Genomic DNA, 14,692 nt, shown 5'->3' with positions numbered 1-14,692 from the left:
TCCCTGTCATATGATATAGAATGATTTATGTACTGTTCATCCACTTTCACTTTATCACTCTCAACAATTTTCTGCAATCTTTTCTTATAACATTTGTATGCTTTTCTCTGAATTGAATAACCAATAAATATCCCTTCATCACATCTAGGATCAAACTTTCCAATTGAATCATCTCTTTTGATATAGCATTTACTTCCAAAAATACTTAACAGTAGGTGTATGTCCAAACCATAGTTCATAAGGGGTCTTACTGGTTTCACCTTTGATGTGAACTATGTTTAATGTGTAGACTGTCGTACTCACCGCTTCTCTCCAGTAGATATAAATCAATTTGGCTTCCATCATCATAGGTCTAGCTGCATCCAAAATGGTTCTGTTCTTTCTTTCAACTACTCCATTTTGCTGAGGAGTCCTAGGTGCAAATAGTTGTATCCCAATTCCATTTGTCTCACAGTAACTGTTAAATTCATGAGAAGTGAACTCACCACCATGATCTGATCTTAGACATTTGATTTTCAATCTAGTTTCTGTTTCAACCTTCACTTTAAATATATTAAATTTTTCAAAGGCTTCAAACCTCTCTCTCAAAAAATTCACCCACATCATTCTAGAGTAGTAATCAATAATCAGTATGAAATACCTATCACCTTGAAATCTTCTAGTCCTTGTTGGACCACATAAGTTAGTGTGAATCAATTCAAGTATATCATTAGATTTATCATGTATGCTCTTCAAATAACTTCTGACTTGCTTACCCAATTGACATTCCTTACATACCAGATTATGAGGCTTCATAATCTTAGGTATATCTCTAACTGCCTTAGTTGAACTGATCTTAACAATACAATCAAAGTTAACATGACACAACCTCTTATGCCATAGCCAAATCTCATCAATATGAGCAATCAAACATGTCTTATTACTAGTTTTCAAGTGAAAGATATTACTTTATGTCTGAATACCGATTGTGATTTCCAAACCAATCTTGTTAATGATTTTGCATTTTCTATCTTTAAACTGAAGTTGAAAACCCTTATCAACTAATTGACCAAAACTCAAAAGATTATGCCTTAAACCTTCTACATAATAGATATTATCAATGTTATGCTTTCCATCCAAAGAAATAATACCTCTACCTTTGATCATGCATGCCTTGTCATCTTCAAATCTAACTTGACCACCATTGTATTCTTGCAGGGATAAAATTTTTCTTTTATCTCTGGTCATATGATGTGAGCATCCACTATCAATTACCCATTCATCCTAATCTTCAACTTTTTCTGCCAGGGCCTTCTCTTCATTTTTGATAGCCAGTTCTGGTTCATCTTACTTCAAAGCATAAAACACCCATTCCTTACCATTCCCAGATCCACTAGCAAAGTTTTCTGTTGGTTCATCTCCAGAGTCAGCAGTTACTCCTTCCTCATTTGCTATGTAGAAATGTTTGTTTTTCTTGAATCTATATATGTTTGGGTTAGGCTTAAAAGTTTTCTTAACTCTTTCTTCAAACCTTGCATTCCTTTCAGGACATCTAGATGCAAAATGACCAATCTTATTACATGCAAAACATTTAAAAGGTGCTTTTACTTCATACTTACTTCCAGTTGGACCTATAGGTACTCTTCTAGCAAATAAGGATTCAAGTTTCTCAAGCTCTTCATCTTCTTTCCTCATGGCTTCCAATTCTTTTGCATATAGGACTCTCCAATCACTTTGTCAGTAGATGTTGATGATGATGCATGAAAAGAAGGTTCAAACTTTACAACTCCAGAAGATCCAAATTCTTCAAGCTCAAAAGCAGATAATTTCCCAATCAAAATGTCTCTGTTGACTGAAGTGTTTGCCATTGTTCTTAACTGATTAATTGCAGTTGCCTTCACCTTGTAAGCCGGTGGAAGGGCTCTCAAAACTTTGGAAACTCTTTTATCTTCACTTAGAAATCCTCCACAACATTGAATTCCCATAACAATCTCATTTACTCTTTCCATAAACACAACAATTCTTTTATTTTCTTCCATTTTCAAGTTTTCATACCTTACTTGGTAACCCTCAAGTTTAACAATTTTGATAATAGTGTCACCTTCATTTAGAGTTTTCAATTTGTCCCATATAACCTTAACCGATGATTTGTCAGTCAATCCCATAATCTGCTGATCAGTAAGTGCACACTGTTGGCATTTGTGTTGAGTATGTTGACATGATGATATTATGTTGTCATTGATGTCAATATGTTGGAGAGTGAACCGGCAATATTATTAAATGTGAACCGGTATATGTGCAAAGAAGTGAACATGTATATTGAAGCTAAACAGTTGACAAAGTGAACCGGTATAGTGGTATAAACCGGTATACTGAGCAATAGGTGAAGTGGTATGTTTGTCCAATAGAACCGGTATGATGAAATGTGAACTGACATATGGAATGTTCTCTATGAATACTTAACATGATATGACTACAGGTTGGTAGTCTTAGCTTAAGGGTTTCCGGTTGAAGTGTTCCAAGCCTGTGTGACTCAACCGATGACATTGTGTGATGAGTTAGCATTGTAATGAAGATCTGATCGTGTTGCCATGTCAGCTTGAGCACGTGAAGGATCTTGCATGAAGAAGATAAATCCTATCTACCTCAGGAATATGCAAAGTCTCTATAAATGGTGGAGAATGCATGATGGGTTACAAGCCGCCATGAAAATAGTGAAGAATGAACAATGGAGAATGTCTTGAGATATGTTCAAGAGTTTTGTATTCAAATGCAAAGTGTTCAATGGCCAGGATTGAACCGCCTGAATTGCTTAACCTAAATGTTTAGGGTTTAGGGTTTATGCTACCGACCTATATGTTTCCTATAAGGTCGATGTTGTGTTTCTCTAGGAGGTTGTTGGCAAATGGTTTGTGTGTATCTAAGTGAAGAGATGTGTGATTCTTGCCAAACTAGATGAGATAAGAGGATTAATTCTTGCATTATGTGTGTGCAGAAGGAAGGAACTTAAGCGGATGTGCATTAGGCATTGAGTGCTATTATCAGATCATTGTAATACTTGTTGATCTTTAACCACTTCAACAGTTAGAAAATCCCTTAATCGGGTAGCTTTAATCAACTTGCTGTAAATCCTTTAATGGGGTGACTCAAACTAATTGAGTTCTTTAAATCCTCTAACAAGGTAACCTCTAATAGGGTTTAACCCTTAACCGGGTATGTAGCCATCGCTTAACCGAGTGATCTCTAATAGGATCAGTTCCTAGTAGAACCTGTTGTAATAGTCTTTAACCGGACTAGGCTCCTAACAGAGCAGACTTGTAAAGAGTTCAAAAGTAGCTTGTGGGTATTCATCCCCACCGTGGTTTTTCCCAGTTGGGTTTCCACGTGAAAAATCTATGTGTCATGTGTAGTATTTTTCATGTGATGATTTAAGTGATTTGTGTCTGAAGGTAAATCATGCTAAGCTAGTTGTTATTATATTTCTGATGATAGATTACCTATTCAAGCATAAGGGTGAAATGGAAGTGTAGTATTAAGTTGGGTGGAAAACTAAGTGATTAACCGGTTAACTCTTGTCATAGTCATTCCTAGCCTTACTGGTTACATTTTGTTTCAGACTAACTTTACTGTTTGTCAGACATTTGCAGTGTTTGCAGTCAAACCGGTTCGGGAAAAGTTTTTGTGACTGTACTGATTTACCCCCCCCCCCCTCTCAATACTAGTTTGGTACTTATTGTTCATCATTGTGTTATCAAATGGTATCAGAGCATCCTCCAGGTCCTCTATGTTGTAAGCTTAATCACTTGAGGGAAAGATCCTATTGTAATGACGAAGAGAGAAGGTCCAAAGTTCAATAGAGATAACTTGAAAATTTGGAAGGACAGAATGAAGATTTACATCAAAAGCATGGGTGCTCAACACTAGAGCTATGTTGAGAATGTTTTTGTTATTCCTACTAGTACTCTCATCGATGATCAAAAGAGAGAAATACAGGAGAATAGGCAAGTCATGGAAGCCCTAATTAGCAGCTTATCTAACATTAAGTTTAGTGATGTCCAGGATAAAGATAATCCCAAAGAAGTATGGGACACTCTTGAGAATATCTATGGCGGTGATGAGCATGTAAAACAAGCTAAGGAAGAAAGCCTTAGAGGGAAGTTTGAAGACATGCGGATGGTTGAAGGTGAGACCATTCAACAATATGGAATAAGGATCAAAACTATTGTTGGAGATATCAAGAGTGCAGGTGGTAAAATGGAAGATTCCACTGTGGTAAGCAAAGTTCTGAGATCCTTGTTACTGGTCTATGAAATAAGAGTTGCTGCTATTCAGGAGTTGAGATCAATAGACAATACTAAGGTATCCCTAGACTCCATCATTGCAAAGTTGATAGCCTATGAGCTAAATAGTTTTGATGGCAGTGTTCAAAAGACTGAATCAACTTTTAGAGCTTCTGCTGTACCATCCAGAAAAGGAAAAGAAGCAAGCACTAGTGGTGAACCAAGACAGAGTAGAGAAATGGATGATGAGGAGATCTTGATGGAATTTGAAGCTCTTCTTGCCAGGAAACTTCCTAAAGGAACCGGTAAATATAGAGGTAAGCTCCCTTTGAAATGCTTTTCTTGTAATTGGATAGGACATATTGCTATAAACTATCCTAATGGTGACAACAAGGACAAACCGAAGAGGTTCAATAAATTCAAAGGAGGAAACTGGAGAAACTATTTTGTTGCAGTTGATGAAGGTGTCACAGATGAGGAATCAGAAGATGAAGAGAATGAAGATATTGTGTTTGTTGCAGTAAAGGAAGATGTGTCAGACAAGAAGGCTCTTGTCTCCCGCTTTGATAATTTTAATGAGTGGATTATTGATAGTGGTTGTTCTCACCATATGACTGGTGACCAAAGCAAGTTTCTATCTTTGGAAGAATATGATGGTTGTGTGGTTCACTTTGGTAATGATGCACCATGTATGGTTAAAGGAAGAGGGTCCATCTCTCTGAATGGAAAGAGCAGTACTAACAATGTGTATTGGTTGGAAGGTCTCAGACACAATCTATTGAGTGTTACCCAGCTGAATGACAGTGGACTTAGTCTGGAATTCAAAAATGGAGCGTACAAAATCAAAGGAAAGAATGGTGAATTGATGGCCATCGGTATGCAAACCAAAGGTAACTTATTTCAGCTGAATTCAAATGTAAGTACATTTATTATGGCTAAATTTGATGATAGCTAGATATGGCATAGGAGACTCTACCATGTAAACTTTGATAACATTGTGAAGGCCAGTAAGACCAAGGCAGTTAGAGGATTGCCGGTGTTGAGTAAACCGAAAAATCCTTTTTGAAGAGAATGTCAACTAGGCAAAATGTCTTCCTCAACTTTTAAAGGTAAATCTATCACAGCAGACAATTTACTTGATCTTATGCATACGGATTTGTGTGGTCCTATGAAAACTAGGAGTGTGCAGAGAGATAGGTATTTTATGATTCTTATAGATGATTGCTCAAGAATGATGTGGGTCAAATTCTTGAAGGACAAGTCTGAAGCCTTTGGAAAGTTCAAAGATTTTAGAGCATTGGTAGAAAAGGAAAGTGGTAGAAGAATCAAATGCCTTAGAACTGATCAAGGAGGGGAATTCACTTCCGGTGAATTCAACAAATATTGTGAAGAGAATGGCATCAAGAGGCAATTGTCTGCCCCCCAGACTCCACAATAGAATGGCTTAGCGGTGAGAAACATCCAGACTGTGGTTGAAGCAGCTAGAACTATGTTGATCCAAGTAAAAGTTGCTCCCACCTTTTGGAGAGAAGCGATGAGCACTGCAGTATACACAATGAACTGGGTACTCATCAAGAAAGGAAAGGATAAGACTCCTTATGAGTATTGGACTGGTAAGACACCAGTGGTAAGCTACTTTAGAATGTTTGGTAGTAGATGTTATATCAAGAGAAGTGAACATCAGAGCAAGTTCGATGCAAAATGTGATGAAGGAATATTCCTAGGATATTCCACCAAGAGCAAAGCTCTCAAATGTTTCAACAATAGGACTCAGAAAATTGTTGAAAGCATCAATGTTAGAGTTGATGAAAATTTTGGAAAACTTGAGGAAATGGGCAGTAAGCAAGTAAGAGATGAACCGGTAGTAACCTTCTGGGAACCGATTGCTAATCAGCCAATTACTAGTAACAGTGTTCCTACACTGATAGATGCTGATGCTGATAAAGATGAGGATGAAGAAGAAAAGCAGGAGGAATCAGTCAAGAGAATTCCTTGATATGTCAACCTGAATCATGATCCAAAGAAGATCATAGGAGATAAGGATGCAGAAATCCTTACAAGAAGAAAGGTCAGAGAGAATTCTTGTATGATCTCTGGATTTGAGCCTAAATCATTCAAAGAGGCACATAAAGATGAAGACTGGATCAAGGCAATGGAGGAGGAACTTGACTAGATAGAGAAGAATGGTACATGGTCTTTAGTACCCAAACCGGAGCATAAAAATGTCATTGGAACCAAATGGGTTTTCAGAAACAAGCTGAATGAGGATGGAACAGTGGTAAGGAACAAAGCAAGACTAGTATGTAAAGGATATGCTCAAGAAGAAGGAGAAGACTATGGAGAAACCTTGGCCCCATTATCTAGATTGGAAGGAGTGTGTATGCTTCTTGCATATGCAACTTTTAAAGGATTCAAGGTATACCAAATGGATGTAAAATCTGCATTCCTAAATGGAATACTTGAAGAGGAGGTGTATATAGAGCAACCAGATGGGTTTACCTTATCAGAAGACAGTGACATGGTGTGTAGGCTACATAAAGCCTTGTATGGACCGAAGCAGGCACCTAGAGCATGGTATGAACGCTTGCACTCCCATCTTGTGAAGATTGGATTTGAAAGAACAAGTGAAGATAGCAATATCTACTTGAAATCAGAAAGAGATCAGATTCTGATCTATGAAGTATTTGTTGATGATATCATCTTTGGAGGTGATGATAAGATGAGTCATGAATTTGCTGATGAGATGAAAAAGGAGTTTGAAATGTCACTCATAGGGGAGATTAAGTTCTTCATTGGACTACAGATTCAACAAATGAAAGATGGAATCTTTATTACTCAGTCCAAGTATGTCAAAGAGGTGTTGAAGACCTTTGGTATGGAAGATAGTAAACCGGTTGGTACACCAATGGTGACCGGTTGTAAGCTATCAGAAGAAGATGACTTAGCTTTGGTAAATGAGAAGGATTACCGATCAATGATTGGTAAGTTGCATTATGTAGTGCATAGCAGACCGGACATTGCACATGCAGTGGGTATTACCACTCGGTTTCAGCAAAGACCTAGATAATCCCACTTGGTAGTAGTCAAGCGGATTCTTAGATATCTGAAGGGAACTATTGACTATGGTTTATGGTATCCATACAATAATGATTTCAACCTGAAAGTGTTCACAGATGCTGATTGGGCTGGTAATGTAGATGATCGAAAGAGCACAACCGGTGGTGCATTCTTCCTTGGTGGTAGACTGGTCTCATGGATGAGTAAAAAGTAGAGTTGTATCTCTCAGTCTATAGCAGAAGCGGAGTATGTTGTAGCTTTTATGAACTGCACCCAGACTATTTGGATGAAGCATGTATTGAATGGGTTCAAAGTTTCCGTATTTGAATTGGTAAGCATATTTTGTGACAATACAAGTGCAATTAACATTTCCAAGAATCCAGTTTTTTGCATGCTAGAACCAAGCACTTTGAGCTCAAGTATCGTTTCTTGAGGGAAAAGGCTCAGAACAAGGAGGTTGTATTGGAACATGTTTCCAGTTGTAAAGCGGAAAACCGTGATCGAACCCTAGTTGCTCTCCCCTCTTCCAACTCCAAGGAGAGAGAAGGGAGGTCGCTAGGGTTGATGGTTTTCACTTGGGAGACTTTACATTCAAAAAAGGGGTTGAAACCCACAAGATCCAATCCCACGCAATGCAAGATTGGATGCTAAATGAGTTTCAAGGGTTATGACAGCAAGGCTACCCTCTTTTGTAAAGAATGTGCATAGAAGAATTAAGCTAGGAATGCATAGAAAGTGAGAAAGATTCGCTTATAAACTGAGATAGGAATACAGTATGAAGCTACGGACCTGGAATTAGCAGTAAAATGTCGATACGGCGCTGTCCTGCAAATTTGAGCGAAAGTTGCCGGGACGATGGCGCCCGAGCGCCACGGTCCTCCGAAAAATCCACGAAACGAAGGGGGATCTGTTCGTCTCTGCACAAGGATTCCAGATCTTCAATTTCAGCCGCGTACGTGCAACCTTGTTGTAAGGATGTTTGTATCCTTATGTGCGAAGGTATAGATGTTGTATGTTGTATGTTGTAGTAGTATGTTGTAAGTGATCTCCTCTTCAATGGTTGAATCCTTGTCTTGAATGCAACACTTAGCCTTGAATGGAGACTTGAAATGATCAATTGCTTGAAGGAATGCTTGAATGCTTGAATGCTTGAGTATAGTTTCCACGCTTGTACACATATGACCCTCTTACCTAAATGGGAGAGGAAAATGTAGTTTATATACTTGCCAATTAGGGTTAAAAGACTGATTTTTTCGACCTTAGGCCGACCAGGAAATATTATTTCCAATTTGCAAACAAAAAGACCCGAAGTCCCATAGGAGACTGGGCCCAAAATAGGGCCAGGGACCAGGGCGCTGGGCGCCATGGTCCTGGGGGACCAGGGTGCTGGTCCCACCTCCCGGGACAGCAGGGTGCAAAGGAGGTTCAGGCCAGGGTGCTTGAAAATGCAGTTTTGGGTGTCGTGGACAAGTTTCGGGGTCTCCATTCAGGTTCCGTGTTGCGTCACCATCGTGAAGACTGAAATGCAGTTGAAATTGCAAGTGTCGCAATTTTAGGACGCTACATTTAGCCCCCACTTTAGCGGGAGTATGTATGCTCATACTTCCGGTAAAGTACAAGGAAACAATATTGAAAGACTTTCACCACATCAAGGAGGCAAGACACACCAAGCCCGCAGTGGACTAAGGATCTTACGACTTCGATTGACAAAGTAAAAGGGAAGATCACGAGGGAGAACCATGACTGTTAGTAGTAAGGTTCCCTCACTATGAGTCATGCAAGAGAAATACCGAAAATTTTCAAGGCAAAGCTGAGTTCTCCAAGAAATTTTCATGTATCCTGAAGGGATAGACAGGGTGTATGCCCCCCTACGTTAAAGCGATCGCACACGCCTCAACGGGGGTGATTGTTTTAACGTAGTGATACACATAAGAAATGAGAAAGGAAAGGAGCACGTTATCGCAAGGATTTAGCCCCCACGTGTGAGATAAACCCAAGGATAATAGACACAAAACACAAAGCACGAGGTGACTTCACTTTCCTCGGGGTCAGTATGCTGTATGATAATTCATGTATATATATCATATGTATGTATGCATAATTGTTCTTCATTCCCCAATCAAGGAAGGTCACCTAGAAGAAGGGAACACATGTGTCTTTTGAGTCAACATGAGAGAGACCAAAAGAGATCTCAATGCTTTGCATCGTCCTCAAGTAGAAAACACCAAGGACAACAAATAGAAGAATGAGAATAACGTATAGAAGAAGTAACACGAGAGAGGAGGAGAGAATCTGCTATGCTAATGTAACTAGTCTAGCACGTCATCTACCCCCCGATCTTGCTGATCAATGTTTCGGGAAGGCAGGGAACACGCTAGAGGAGGAACATTCAACACAGCAGATGGAGCTATCACAAGATCCAAACAAGGGCTATGTTCATGTTCCAAGCCACGTTGTTCTTGTCTAGGAGCTAGGATAAGTGCTTTAGAAAATTCATTAGATAAATGGTTATCAATATCAACAAGTTCATATTCACTATCAGAAGCAAGAGGAGTAACATTTTCATCATGAATAACATTTTCATCTATAGCATCATCAAGATTTATAAAAATAGGGTCTTTAATTCGCACAGGATCAAGACCATCATGCATCTTATGTTTTGGAGATTTTGGAGAAAATGGAATAATGCTTGTTGAAGGTGTTTTTGGAGATTGCAAAGTTTGAGAAGCAGCTGCTTGAGCTCTAAGATGACGCTTTCATCGGCGTTCACGTGCAGAACGATTTTGTCTAGTCTTAGTAGGAAGTAAAGAAGATTGAGGAGGAGGAATGTTCTCATCCTTATCACTTGGGTGTTTAGGTTGTGGTCTCTTAGGCTGGATAATAGGAGAAGAAGAAGGTCTCTTCTCTCTATAAAAAGAAGGAGGAGGAACTACTCCATATAAGGGAGGAATATTTGGGAGACCAAGTCCATCATGACGAGGAGGGATAGGTCTACTTTTAGGAAGTTTATTAGATATAGACATAGTCACATCCATAGGGATGGGTTGGGAATCTTCTTGAGGAAAGACATTAGTTTTATCTTTCAAAGGAAGAACTTCCTTCTCAAGAATGATAGGAATGTCAAGTTTGGGTGTTCTAGGTTCACTTAGAGATAGGATCATATCTGTTTTCCACTTTTGATAAGATTTGAAAAGATGATCACTTCGCGGAGGAAGAGATTGGAATTGTTTAGGCCAAAAGTAATCAATAGGAACGCTAGAAGTTCTTTTAGCTAGTTTAAAGAGACTATGATTGACAGTAACAACTTCACCATTATGGGGAAATTTCAAACACTTGTGAATAGGAGAAGCAATAGCTTTCATGGAAGATAGCCAAGGATAGCCAAGCTTCACACGAAATTGTTCGGAAGATGGAATAATAGCAAAGTTCACATCAAGGGATTTGTTATGGACCTCAATAGGCAATGTAATAGAACCAATTGCAGGAGAATAAAATGCATCAAATAGTTTCACAATCACATCTATTTTGTCATATATCACTTGATTCAATTGCAAAGTAAAAAGAAATTCTTCAGTAATAACATTAACCATGCACGAAGGATCAATAAGCACTCCACGGCAAGGTGTATTCTTGACTTTTGCAACTATGTATAAAGGACCATCAGGTGCCCTAATGGTTTCACTGGAATCAAATGTGATGGAAGGTTCTTTAGGGTTTTCTTGCTGCTCTACAAAGTTAATCACATTTGGAGTCATAGACACAAGACCATCAGATGAAAGAGAGGAATCATTAGTCTCAATCGCATTAGAGGTATGAGAAGGTAATGGATCAGTGAAAATCTGAAGATTTTGATTAGGAGGAGCTACAGATGTATTGCCTTTATCATTCACTCCAGAAACAGAAATAGTATTATTATCAATCAAATCTTGAATTTTACCCTTTAAAGAAAAACATTTTTCAGTATCATGCCCAGGCTGACGATGAAATTGACAAAAAGATTTGTTATCAAAATAAGGTGAAGTAGTCTTTGCAGGATCAATTTGTCTTATAGGAGGAAGAGTAAGCACATTTTGTTCCAATAACTTATTCATAATACTATGCAATGATTCATTCAAAGGAGTATACTTTCTTTCTTTCTTGAAAAATTTAGAAATAGGAGGCACACCTGATGCTGCATTCACATTGTTGTTGATGATGTTTTCATTGAATTTGATGGAATCTCTGTTCGGTTTAAACTTCCCAAATGGTTGTTGACTGCTATCACCCTTATCACTCGGAGCCATAGGATGTGATTGTTCCATTTGACTCACAGTCAGTTGATAATTGTGAAGAGTTGCACACAACTGTTGGAAAGAAGTAAACTCAGAAAACAGAAGTTTGTCTCGAATATCTTTTTGTAAATTAGAAATAAAGATTCTTTGAATATCATTGTCAGGCACTGGAAAAGAAATTTGAGCATACAAATGCTTATATCTACTAATGAAATCAGTCACTTTTTCTTTAACACCTTGTTTACAATGCATTAAATCAATCAAAGTAACTTTAGGACTTATATTGTTTTGAAATTGTTGAATGAAAGCATTTGCAAGTTGTTCAAAAGAAGTAATAGAATAGGAAGGCAACGAGAAATACCATTGTAGGGCTTTGTCTCTTAATGTTCTAGTGAACAGTTTTGCAAGCAACCTTTGGTCATAAGCAAAATCAGTACATATTGTTTGAAAAGTCTTAACATGTGTTAGAGGATCACCTTTACCATTATAAAGCTCCAAATGCGGGATTTCAACATGTTTAGGAGGGATAGCTCTAACAATGTCAAGAGAAAGTGGGCTCGCAACATCAAATGTGGGCACACTAAACTTAGATTGATTCATAGAAGCAATTTGTTGTTGTAAAGAAGAGACAGTTTGTGCAAGATTGTTAATGGTCGCTTTAGTCGAAGAGTTCATATTAGATGTGTTAGATTGAGATGGAGGTGTTATGTTATTGAAAGAAGGTAAAGAGTAAGGTGGTGGGACCCTATGATAATTATTCATAGGAGATGATTGGACAGGAGGAACACTACAAGGAGGAATGGAATGATTGAATGAATTTCCCCCTTGCGTCATGTTCATTTGTGGAGATATAATAGGGACACTCATTGAAGGAGTGAATGAAGAAATCAGATTGAATGAAGGAAGAGGGTTAATTGAAAAGGAAGGATTGCCCCCATGACTGGCGATCACAGGAGGAATGTCTTGTGTAGAAGTAGCCATTATGTTTGATGTAAAGGTAGGTATGCTAGCAATAGAAGTCATCAAAGGAATAGAATGATTGACTTAGGTAGGAGGTTGTGTATAACCCAAATTTTCAGCACAACTCTTCATAGGCATCACATTCGAATCCACAATGTGTGCAATACCATGCAAAATATCAATTCCATTCTTATCACTTTGAAGCATACATTTTAGACCCTCAATTAAAGGAAGAGCTTGACTATCGGGGTATTCTTGAGACATCCATTGTCGAAAATCGTCAAATTGGTTATCCAATTTCAAAATTTTTTCTTCAGAAACCTCATGGAGAGCTTCTTCATCATTAGGAGGATTAGAGGAATTACCCATGTCCTCGTTAAAAAGGCTATTCAAATTAGGTTCCATCTCCTCGGTAATTAAACCTCGGAAAGACTTAATTCTACGGCTTCGTCTAACGGGAATAGTGTAAGTAGGGCTTATTGTTGTAAAACTCATGCACTAGAGAGGGAGAGAAAATTTTGATTTTAGAGGTAACAATTTTCAGTAAAATCAGCCAATCTTCTGGATTTAAGCTGTTAAATACAATCAGGACAATCTCCCGAAATTTCGGAAAAAATGTCAAAGGACCGTGGCGCTTCGGAGTGCACACGGTCCTGACAACTTTTTTCAAAATTTGCAGGGATGAAAGTTATGATGATTTTAGAGCTAATCTGAAAAAATTGAGTGGTTTTACGATCTGTAGATAGGCCAAATTAAAGTTGCAATCTCGAAATTGAACCCTACCAAGATTGTCGAAAAATGCAAAATTTGAATTTTGAAAAAGAGAGGGAAACTGAAATTTTGAATTTTATGATTTTAGAGGGAATGTCAAGAGCAATGCAAATTTTGAAATTTAAAAATTGACTCAATTTCACGCAAAATTCAATTTTGAAAGCGGAAATTAAAGTTGTTGTAATTAAGCACTTAATTTCAAAAGTCACAAATTGTAAGAATTTGAATAAAGCACTGAAATTTCAAATGAATGCAAACACACTTTTCAGATTTAGGACAGTAAGAACACAATTTTGACACAAAATTTCAATTTCAATGATTTTTGAATGTTTAGAAGCCTTAATCCAAGCAATCACAAGACCAACTTTGACTGTAATTTTGAAAGTGTTAGATTTGATAAAATCAGCCAAAATTCTGGATTTTAGCAGGAAAATACAGTAAGATCTAGCTCCTGAAATTTCGGAAAAAATGTCGGGGACGATGGCGCTCGGAGTGCACATGGTCCTCGCAACTTTTTTCCAAATTTTTAGGGATGAAAGATATTGTGATTTTATTGCGGAATCCAAAGTTACAGCTGATTTGGAGATGTTTTGATCAGTGAAATTGTCAGACAAAGGTTGAATCAAGAGGGTTTTAAAAATTAGGGTTTTGACACTTAACCACTTAATTTTCAAAATTAAAGCATAGATATGAATTGATAATTTGTAATAGAAGGGCAAATCTAAAACAAGCATTAACATTTAGACATTTCACAAGTTCAATTACCAAAAAGAAAATTTAGGGTTTTTATGCAATCAACCTCTAAAATTTGCAAAAGATCAAACATGGAAATGTAATCAAGGAATCCAATTTTCAGATCTAACCATGAATAATCAGAAAGGATGTTCATGTTAGGTTCACCAAAATGTAAAGCAGAAAATCGTGATCGAACCCTAGTTGCTCTCCCCTCTTCCAACTCCAAGGAGAGAGAAGGGAGGTCGCTAGGGTTGATGGTTTTCACTTGGGAGACTTTACATTCAAAAGAGGGGTTGAAACCCACAAGATCCAATCCCACGCAATGCAAGATTGGATGCTAAATGAGTTTCAAGGGTTATGACAGCAAGGCTACCCTCTTTTGTAAAGAATGTGCATAGAAGAATTAAGCTAGGAATGCATAGAAAGTGAGAAAGATTCGCTTATAAACTGAGATAGGAATACAGTATGAAGCTGCGGACCTGGAATTAGCAGTAAAATGTCGATACGGCGCTGTCCTGCAAATTTGAGCAAAAGTTGCCAGGACGATGGTGCCCGAGAGCCACGGTCCTCCGAAAAATCCGCGAAACGAAGGGGGATCTGTTCATCTCTGCACAAGGATTCCAGATCTTCAATTTCAGC

The sequence above is a fragment of the Cryptomeria japonica genome, chromosome 5 (genome assembly GCF_030272615.1).
Source record: "Cryptomeria japonica chromosome 5, Sugi_1.0, whole genome shotgun sequence".
Lineage (NCBI taxonomy): Eukaryota > Viridiplantae > Streptophyta > Pinopsida > Cupressales > Cupressaceae > Cryptomeria > Cryptomeria japonica.
The sequence above is the reverse complement of the archived record's forward strand: the minus strand, read 5'-3'. Positions refer to the sequence as shown.